This window comes from Triticum aestivum, chromosome 3A, assembly GCF_018294505.1.
Source record: "Triticum aestivum cultivar Chinese Spring chromosome 3A, IWGSC CS RefSeq v2.1, whole genome shotgun sequence".
Taxonomy (NCBI): Eukaryota; Viridiplantae; Streptophyta; class Magnoliopsida; order Poales; family Poaceae; genus Triticum; species Triticum aestivum.
This window is the reverse complement of record NC_057800.1, coordinates 499,294,833-499,305,326: the sequence shown is the minus strand read 5'-3', so window position 1 is coordinate 499,305,326 and position 10,494 is coordinate 499,294,833.

Below are 10,494 nucleotides of genomic sequence, written 5' to 3'. Positions count from 1 at the left end.
GTGAAATTTGCTATCTGGCATATTTATGTGAACTATCCCAGACAGCTATATTGTGAACTATCCTTGCACTGAACATGTACCGTAATGATTTTTGACAGTGATAACACATATATGCCGTGAACTTTTGCACTAAACTCTTGCCAGTACACATATATGAAGTGAACATGTCAAAGCATAAGTGTTGAACCTGAACATTACATAGCAGGTTTACAAATTTAGTAGTCTTATGATCAGCACAATGATCATAAACAGAACATAGCCATTACAAGTTCTGCGCCCGATCATAAGCAGAAACACAAAAGTCATGAAGATCCCCATTTCTGACGACATATTTCTTCTCACCTAAATTCATCAAACATGCTAACCCTTCTAGGTTTCTTGAAGCCTAGCCTGGTGACCCTGGTCTGATTGGAAGACGCACCTATTTTCATTGGCTTCTTTCTCTGGCATGAATCTAACCTTTCCTCCTCTGCCGTTGAACTACTTGTTGTAGTTCGTGTCCTCTTGGTTATTCTGCATTTCCCAAGCTTGTTGCCTTGCAGCCTCCCCACGAGTGAAAAACGGGCTTTCTTTCCCTGAAACAGAGTATAATTAAGCAAGTCAGTCGCTCACCAAAAAGAGTGCTTAATCCCCTATGATCAAACATGGCCAGTGCTCAATTCACTTTCAGGAACCCAATATTCAATGAGCCCTAGCATGATGCGTATGAAATTCCATGAAATCAAACAGCAGACATAGGGGAACTAGAAATCATTACTTAATCCATTTGGGAATGACTCGATCTTCACATAAAAGAATAAAACCATGCCACACCTGGATAATTTTGACTTACTGTACGTCGGAGCCGCAACCTCAACCAGCCGCCGTATCAAGCACTCATCGGCGCCGCAGAGCACCGTTGGAAGATGCGGCGGCGAGCTGCTTCGTTCCTCTGCCGTCCCTGGGCCGTTCACGTGCTGGACCTGCCGACGATCATCAGGCGGCCGCCGCTATCCAAGACTCCAAGGTCGATTACTTCTGGTCTGACAAGAGGAACATGCGACGCGGATGACTGATGAAAGCAGATCCTGGGGGCGGCGAACGCAAAAACACCCAGGACTGGCAGCGGTTGCCCGCGAACTTGTCTGTAGCTGACCTGGACGTCGCGGCGTACGCGAGCAGTACGCACATGCGTAGCCGAGGACTGGTCGCACAAGTTCCAGGACCGTACTGACATCGTATTTACAATTTTAGGGATCGTATTGGATCAGTTTCAGAGTTTAGGGACCGTTTTGGTCCTTGCCAGCGAGTTCAGGGACGGCTGATGCATTTTACTCGCGCCATGATCACCACCTTCGCAATGAGAACATTGGTCGCTTCAGTCTCGAGCTTCTTTGTTTAGACGGCCTCCTCAGTCTCGAGCTTCCTCCTTTTGATGGTCTCCATCTCGAGCATCTTTGTTTGGAACTCGATGTAGACCTTCATTTGCTTCTCTTTTCTTGTTGGCGCTTCCTCTCGTCTCGTGCTTTCTTTTGGGTCATCATGCCTTGCAAAGTTTGTTGCAAGGCGAACGATGCCGCATCACGCTCCTCGTCCACCTTGGAGTTGGTCTTGCCCTCGGTCGCTTCTCTCCTTCATGCTCAACTACGGCCGTTGGCCCTCCATTCTTCTTTTGGGCGGCATATTGCTCTTTAAATTTAGGGCAATCTTTGATGGTCGTCTAACAATAGGGGAGAGTGAATGGTTACATGCCTAGCACCCTGAAGGAGGACGCCGAAACATGGGAGTCGGAGTGGTTTTATGTAGCTGATGTCCTTTTTGAAGATCCCGTACGAGAAGGGCTTCCCACCTACTCCCCTGCACCGCTGAAAAAGAGATACAACTGGCGGCAGAGGAGTCATACCTAGGAGGATGCCGAAGTCGAGCGATTGGCCGCCCAAGTCACACTCCTCGGCCATTACAAACTTACCATTATTGATGTGATGGCCGTTGCTATAGACTGCAGACTTCAACCACTCCAACAACGTACCCACCCAATGTGGCGGTACAACGGATCCAACGATGCCACACGATCCATAAAAAAGGATTCACAAACCAGGCTGAAAGAATCGATATGGTTGACTAAAGGGAGGGGGGTGAATAGGCAACTAACAATTTTTAGCTTTTCTTTAACAATTTAAATTTTACATCAAAGTAGGTTGTCTAGATATGCAACTAGATAAGCAACCTACATGATGCAACAAGGATAGGAACATAAGCAAGCAAGATATATGAAACAAAAAGCTTGCACAAGTAAAGGTACGAGATAACCAAGAGTGGAGATGGTGGAGACGAGGATGTGTTGCCGAAATTCCTTCCCTTTGAGAGGAAGTATGTCTCCGTTGGAGCGGTGTGGAGGCACAATGCTCCTCAAGAAGCCACTAGGGCCACCGTATTCTTCTCACGCCCTCACACAATGCGAGATGTCGTGATTCCACTATTGGTGCCATTGGAGGCGGCGACCAAACCTTTACAAAATAGGTTGGGGCAATATCCACAACTTAATTGGAGGCTCCCAACGACACCACGAAGCTTCACCACAATGGACTATGGCTTTGCGGTGACCTCAACCATCTAGGATGCTCAAACAGCCAAGAGTAACAAGATCCGCAAGGGATTAGTGGAGGGAATCAAATATCTCTTGGTGGAAGTGTAGATCGAGGCCTTCTCAACCACTCCCGAGCAAATCAACAAGTTTGGTCGGCTAGGGAGTGAGATCGGGCGAAAATGGAGCTTAGAGCAATAATGGAGCTTAGGGGTGGAAGAGGTAAGTCAACGGAGAAGAAGGGGACCCCTTATATAGTGTGGGAAAAGGATCCAACCGTTACCCACCAACCAGCCCGCGGCCAGCGTACTACCGCGCCTGGCCAGCAGTACTACCGCAAGGCCGTGCGGTACTACTGCTTGCAACCAAGCGGTACTACCGCACGGCTGTGCGGTACTACCGCACGGCTGTGTAGTACTACCGTATCGACCCACGGTACTGCCGCAACCCCAGCGACAGTAAAGATAAACAGACGCGCATGAGCTGGGGGCGGTACTTCCGCACGCGCGGTACTACCGCGCCCCCCATGCGGTACTACCGCAAGGCAAAAACCCCCAGCCAGGGGGAAGGGAACATCCGTGCCTAATTCCGCAAAGAAACGGAAGTAGCAAAAACCCGACACAGTAGTACCGCCGAGGGGCGGTACTACTGCCTGACTGCATAGCGCGGTACTACCGCTCGACGAAAACGGTACTACCGCGGTAGGTGCGGATGTAAAAAATTACATCCGCCCCTACTACCGCAAAGGGGCGGCACTAGCCTGGTGGGCAGCGGTAGTGCGGCTCCAGGGGAGCGGTACTACCATGGGCACCTGCGGTACTACCGCGCCACCGCGCGGTACTACCGCGCCACCGCGCGGTACTACCGCGGATGCCTACGGTACTACCGTTTTCCTGGGAGCAGTACTACCGTGACCAACCACAGCAGCCAGACAAGGGAGACAAGAAAATGAAGGAAGCTCCAAGGAAAAGGAGGAGACAAGAAGGAGACGTGTACGTGATGATTCCACCCAAACCTTTCCAATGCGGACTCCCTCTTAATAGTACGGCTTTCCTAGGACTCAAATCCACCAAAAAGAAACATAGAAAAGACGTCGTCTTCATCAGTCTTCGAGGGGCACCCAACCGTCTTGTGCCTAGCAATGAAGTGTCTGGAATACTCAAGGCACATGATTAGTCCGCAAATGCGTTGTCATCAATCACCAAAACACTTAGGGATAAGTATGCCCTTACAATCTCCCCCTTTTTCGTGGATTGATGACAATACGAGATTTGCACAAGGAAAATAATATTAAGTAAATGCAAACCCCTCCTCTCTAGAATATAGACGGGCTCCCCTTAGATGTGTGCCACCCGGATGAGTGCTTTGGACTGCACGACACACGAATACTAGGATCAAAGCTCCCCCTATATTATAGAGACAAGGCATATCTATCACTAGACAAGATAGCACAAACATAAGTTAACTACGATAGATAAAGTGCATATGTCTTACACCATATGTGGAAAGGTCTCGAAAGCACAACCCAAACAAGAGCAAACAAGCACAAACGAGGTCCAAAAGACAAAGCAAATAAACGCACCAAGCATGACACAACGCAAATCCCTACACTCTCTCCCCCTTTGGCATCGAGACGCCAAAAAGGCAGAGAGGACACCTACACACACAGGGTGGCTCAGGCAGAGAAGTCGTCCCACTGCTCCTTGTGCTCCTCGTCAGACTCAGTGGCGGGGATAGTCTCCTCGAAGTCATCCTCTGAACTGGTCCACTTGTATCCCTGCTTTGACATCCAGGCAGCCTCAGGTGTGATGACGTCCTCAGACCCGCCAGACACATCCTCTCCAAAGAGCCTCATAACCTTCTTGTCACGGCGGCGACTCTCCTTGTCAGCCACGTGAGCCCTGTACTGTCCCTTTGCCTGCATGCAGAAGAGAGTCTTCATCTTGTCCTTTAGCTTCTTGGCCCATGACGGCTCAGAGGAAGGAGTGGTGGACCTAGCAGCATGGTCCTCAGCAACATTCTCAGCAGCAGCCTCCTCCTCACCAGCATCCCTCCTAGCAGAAGAGGCCTCAGCACGGGGAGTGGTGTTGGCCCAGTTGGGCTTGACGCGGAGGCTGATGGACTCATGGCGAATCCAGTCTGGAGCAAGGAACTCATCACCCGGGTACATCTTCTCCCAAGTGGTGGAGAGCAGCAGAAATAGGTACGGTCCATAGATAGGTACCTTGCGAGTGAACACCGCAAGTCGAAGCTCACACCACATGATGTGTGAGACATCAAGTGGCTGAGTCTGAGAAGAACGTGCCTCTGCACACAGGAGCGACATGTCCACTAGATATGCATGGACCTTGTCCTTGTCGCCAATGCGTGGGAACAGAGTGTTGCGGAAGATGCGATGCATGATATCGAGAAAGGAGTTCAATACCCAAGTTGATTTGCCATTAGGGAGCACCTTCTCAACAAGGAAAGGCTGAAGGAGGTTCTTGTTGGCAGACTCAGAGTTGGCATGGGGGCGAACACCAACGGGGGTGTGAAGCCCGTCATCAGGAATGTGCAGCAGATCCATGAACTCTTTCCATGTAGCAGACAGCTGACGGCCGTTGGTCATCCAGGTCATCCTCCGCTCCTCCCCAGGATGAAAGTACACTGAGGCAAAGAACTGACAGATGAGCTCAGGGTCATAGTCATGGTGAAAAGAGATCACCGGCTCAATAGCAAATTGCTCCACCAAGTCCAGAGCCTCTCCAAAATAGTCACGAAACTTGTCCTTCCGCATGTGATGCATGTCTATCCACTTGACATCCACGAAGGTATTCTGCTTGCTCTTGATCACATCCAGATAGATGAGAACCTGTTGCTTGTTCCAGAACATCTCGGTGCCTCTGAGCACAACCCGAGGAGTCACATAGGGATTGATCCTCCGGTGTTCGACATACTCAAAGACAGAAATCTCGTCCATGCCCTTAGCAGGTTCCTTTTGCTTGCTGGCAGTGGTCTTGACATTGTGCTTGGGGGCATTGGAGCCCTCTGGGGCTTCATCTTGGGGGTTGCACAGACGCTTGGAGCCAGTGTCACGACTGGGATTGGAACGGCAAGAGCCACCACCTGAGACACAAAAACGCAAAACACCCACAACAACCAAGAGGGCTTAATGCAAAGACCACAACAAAGCAAGAGAAACAAGCAGAAAGCACACATGATAAATGCCTAGAGAGAGATTTGATCCCTACGGTAGTACTGCCAAGTGCTGCGAAGCTAAGATAGTAGTACTGCTCTTAGACGCGGTAGTACCGTGCAAGGTCACAGTAGTACCGGGTCTAGGAGCGGTAGTACGACCTTAGCGCCTCAGCTAGCGTGGTACTACCGCGTCTGCTGAGCGATAGTACCGCACAAGCTAGCACGGCAGTACCGCACCTGACGGGCGGTAGTACCACACATCAGACACGGTAGTACCGCACCGCGTCAGATCTGAACGAGTTCAAATCTGAGAGAAGTCCGTGAAACTGCGGCGGTACTACGGTTGGACAAAGCTACCACAAGACAGCATATCAAGTATGATTCCTACGCATCACGACTCTCCTACATCCTATTCTTGCATAGATTTGGCCTAAAATCTCAAGAACAACAAGTTTCTCCCCAAAAACCTAGAAGCAAGAGAACAACCAAGAAAAAGAGGGATTTGGGGAAAAACCTTGGTCCATGGCAAGAGGAAGTGGTTGGGAACGATCCCACCGGTCGGAATCCGAGGAGAGTGGCCGGAGACGGAGATCCGGCGAGGGCCTCCGACACCATTCTTGAGCGAGAGAGAGAGAGAGAGACATGGGGAGAGAGACAAATGAATGAGTATGGGGAGTTGGAACTCCCCTGCCCGAGTCATAACCCCCACGCTCCCTCGACGGCGCGGTAGTACCGTGTCCCAATGCGGTAGTACCTCCCGGCGCGGTACTTCCGAAGTACCGCGCCTGAGCGGTAGTACCGTGCTGTGGCGCGATAGTACCGTGCCTCCCAAAGTGGTAGTACCGCGGCCAGCCGCGGTAGTACCGTGAGCTCAAGAAGATGCACGTTTTGAGCACACGAAAAACTGGGTCTTTGCACAAACACTCCGAGCCAACACAACACCACAAGACCACGCAACACACAAAGCCAGAAAGGCACACAAAAAATGAAACAAACACGAGACACCACCTCTCCAAAGAGAGGGCGGTGGCCGTAGTCACCTATGTTTGAGTCAATTGGTATGGCACCGCGAAGAATTATCCTTGGGTCCATGACCAAAACTCGTCTTTGAAGCACAAGTACCATCAAACATGGCTAATGTGAAAGACTTGATCGATTTATGCATAATGGGGGGGGGGAGAGTTCATTGAGAGAACATCACTCCCCCTATGTCCATGCCTACATCTAAACAGGACAACACGTTGAGTATGGTGGGGTGTGCAAGGGTTCAAGCAACATTGCTCGAATCAATGATATTTAGCTCATGCCTTAACTCGCGAAGGCTTCGTGAAGATATCTGCAAGGTTATCATGAGTGTTGACATAGTTGAGCTCGATCTCTCCTCGCCTAATGTGATCCCGGATGAAGTGATACCGAATCTCAATATGCTTCGTCTTGAAGTGTTGCACCGGGTTGAGAGAGATCTTGATGGCACTTTCATTGTCACACCAAAGAGGCACTTTGTCACAAATGACACCGTAATCCTTTAAAGTTTGCCTCATCCATAAGAGTTGTGCACAACAACTACCGGCCGCCACATACTCCGCTTCGGTGGACGAGAGAGACACACAACTTTGCTTTTTGGAAGACCAACTTACCAAAGAGCAACCAAGAAATTGGCACCCTCCAGAAGTGGACTTCCTATCCACTTTGTCTCCCGCCCAATCAGAATCCGAATACCCTACAAGCTTGAAGTTTGCCCCTCTTGGGTACCATAGGCCAAAGTTTGGGGTATGAGCCAAATATCGAAAGATTTGTTTGACCGCCACATAGTGACTTTCCTTAGGTGCGGCTTGAAAACGTGCACAAATTCCCACACTCAACATGATATCCGGTCTAGATGCACAAAGGTAAAGCAAGGAACCTATCATGGAGCGATATACCTTTTGATCCATCGCTTTACCATTGGGATCTATGTCAAGTTGGCACTTGGTGGGCATGGGAGTGGAAGCCGGCTTGACATCACTTAGCTTGAATCTTTTGAGCATGTCTTGAGTATATTTGGCTTGATTGATGAAGGTTCCTTCTCTTCTTTGCTTCACTTTGAACCCTAGAAAGAACTTCAACTCTCCCATGAAAGACATCTCGAACTTTGAGGTCATGAGAGCGGCAAATTCCTCATTGAAAGCTTTGTTAGGGGAACCAAAGATAATATCATCAACATATAATTGGCACACAAACAACTCCCCTTTGACCTTCTTAGTAAAAAGAGTGGGGCCGATTAGCCCAACTTCAAAACCACGGTCTTGTAACAACTCGGTAAGGTGGTCATACCACGCACGTGGGGCTTGTTTAAGGCCATAGAGTGCCTTATCGAGTTGATACACATGATCGGGAAAGTAGGGATCCTCGAACCCGGGGGGTTGCTTGACGTAAACCAACTCATTAATAGGACCATTAACAAAAGCACTCTTCACATCCATTTGTTGTAACTTAAAGTTATGATGAGAAGCAACATGCGAATAGATTCAAGACGAGCAACGGGAGCAAAGGTTTCACCGTAGTCGATACCCTCGACTTGGGAGTAGCCTTGTGCTACCAAACGAGCCTTGTTGCAAATGATAATCCCATGGGCATCTTGCTTGTTCTTAAATATCCACTTGGTTTCGATGACATTGTGGTTCCCCGTCGGTCTTGGCACCAATCTCCACACTTTGTTGCACTCGAAGTTGTTGAGTTCTTCATGCATGGCATTGAGCCAATCCGGATCTTCTAGCGCCTCATAGACCTTGTGGGGTTCCACACAAGAGACAAACGCGTGATGCTCACAATAATTTGCTAATTATCTACGAGTGCTTACCCCCTTTCGTAAGCTTCCAAGCACATTCGTCATGAGATGATCCTTGGTGGAGAGCTTGGAAGCAACCTTGGCGGCACGACGCTCTAATTCCTCCTCGGGGGTGAGACGAGGAGTGGTCACTTGATCATATTGAGCGTCGTCTTGAGCTTGTTCTTGTTCTTTAACTTGCTCGGAGGAGAGAACTTGACCTTGGGCATCACTTGATGTGTCAACACCGTCTTGAGCATGATCTTGCCCTTGGTCATGTTCTTGAGGATGAGGGCCTTCATGTTGTTCTTCGGAAGCGTGTGGGCCTTGGGTTGGTGATGGCTCCGCTTGAGTGGAGCTTTGTCCTTCTCCTTCGGCCACAAGGGGTTCCTCAATGGGTAGGATAAAACCAACACCCATTCTTCTTAGGGCTTGGGGAGGAATTTCATCACCTACATCACAAGTGCCACTTTGCTCCACTTGGGAGCCGTTATTCTCATCAAACTCCACGTTACACGTATCCTCAATAAGTCCCGTGGATTTATTGGGGACACGGTAAGCATGAGAGTTTGTAGCATAACCAACAAATATGCCCTCATAAGCTCTAGCCTCAAATTTAGACAACCGAACACCTTTCTTGAGAATGAAACACTTACACCCGAACACCCGGAAGTACTTGAGGTTGGGCTTGTTACCGGTGAGTATCTCATATGGAGTCTTGTTCAAGCCCTTGCGGAGGTAGAGACGATTGGATGCATGACACGCGGTGTTGATGGCTCGGCCCAAAAGTTGTACGGAGACTTGAACTCCGCCATCATGGTCCTTGCCGCATCCATGAACGTCCAGTTCTTCCTCTCCGCAACACCGTTTTGTTGAGGGGTGTAAGGTGCGGAATATTGATGCTTGATCCCTTCATCACTAAGAAACTCATCCAAGGTGTAGTTCTTGAACTCGGTGCCATTGTCACTTCTTATTGTCAAGATCTTTGCATTGTGTTGACGTTGTGCTTCATTTGCAAAGTCAATGACGGTTTGTTGGGTCTCGCTCTTCCTCTTGAAGAAATACACCCAAGTGTATCTTGAGTAGTCATCCACAATCACCAAGCAATACTTCCTACCCCCAAGACTATCGAAGGATGGAGGCCTAAAGAGATCCATGTGAAGGAGCTCCAAAGGCCTCTTTGAGTAAATGATAGTCGTGGGAGGGTGAGCCTTCTCATGTAGCTTTCCTTCGATACAAGCACTGCAAGCACGATCTTTAGCAAATCTAACATTCGTTAGTCCACGGACATGGTCCCCCTTGAGGAGACTTTGCAAAGATCTCATATTGACATGGGCTAAACGGCGATGCCAAAGCCATCCCACATCAACTTTAGCCATTAGGCATGTCGCGGTCTTAGTGGGTCGCTCCGAAAAGTTAATCACATATAGACCATTCTCGACATGCCCAACAAAAGCTACTTTAAGAGTCTTGCTCCACAGGAGGGCCACGGTATCGATATCAAAGAAAGTGGCAAATCCCATGATTGCAAGTTGACGAACGGAAAGTAATTTGTACGCAAGGGACTCAACAAGCATGACCTTCTCGATCGTGAGATCATGAGAGATGACCACCTTGCCAAGTCCCAATACCTTGGAGGATGAGGCGTCACCAAGTTCTTCCTCAAGAGCATTAGAAAGATCCAAAATCTCATCGGCATAGTCACGACTATGCCCTTCCATCTTAGTGATGGTGTTTTCGTGAACCTCGATCATGTCATTGGCTTCACCAAGTTGTTCCAAGAGAGCAACAAAGTGCTTCTTGGACTTTCCCTTGAGCTTGCCCATAAAGGCCTCAAACTCATTAGCCTCCACATTAGCTTCCTCAAGTTCATTAGTGCTATCCGTTGGAGAAGGATGATTAATGATGGTAGTTTTGATGTTGGAGGTTACCTTGTTGGTGGCTTTAG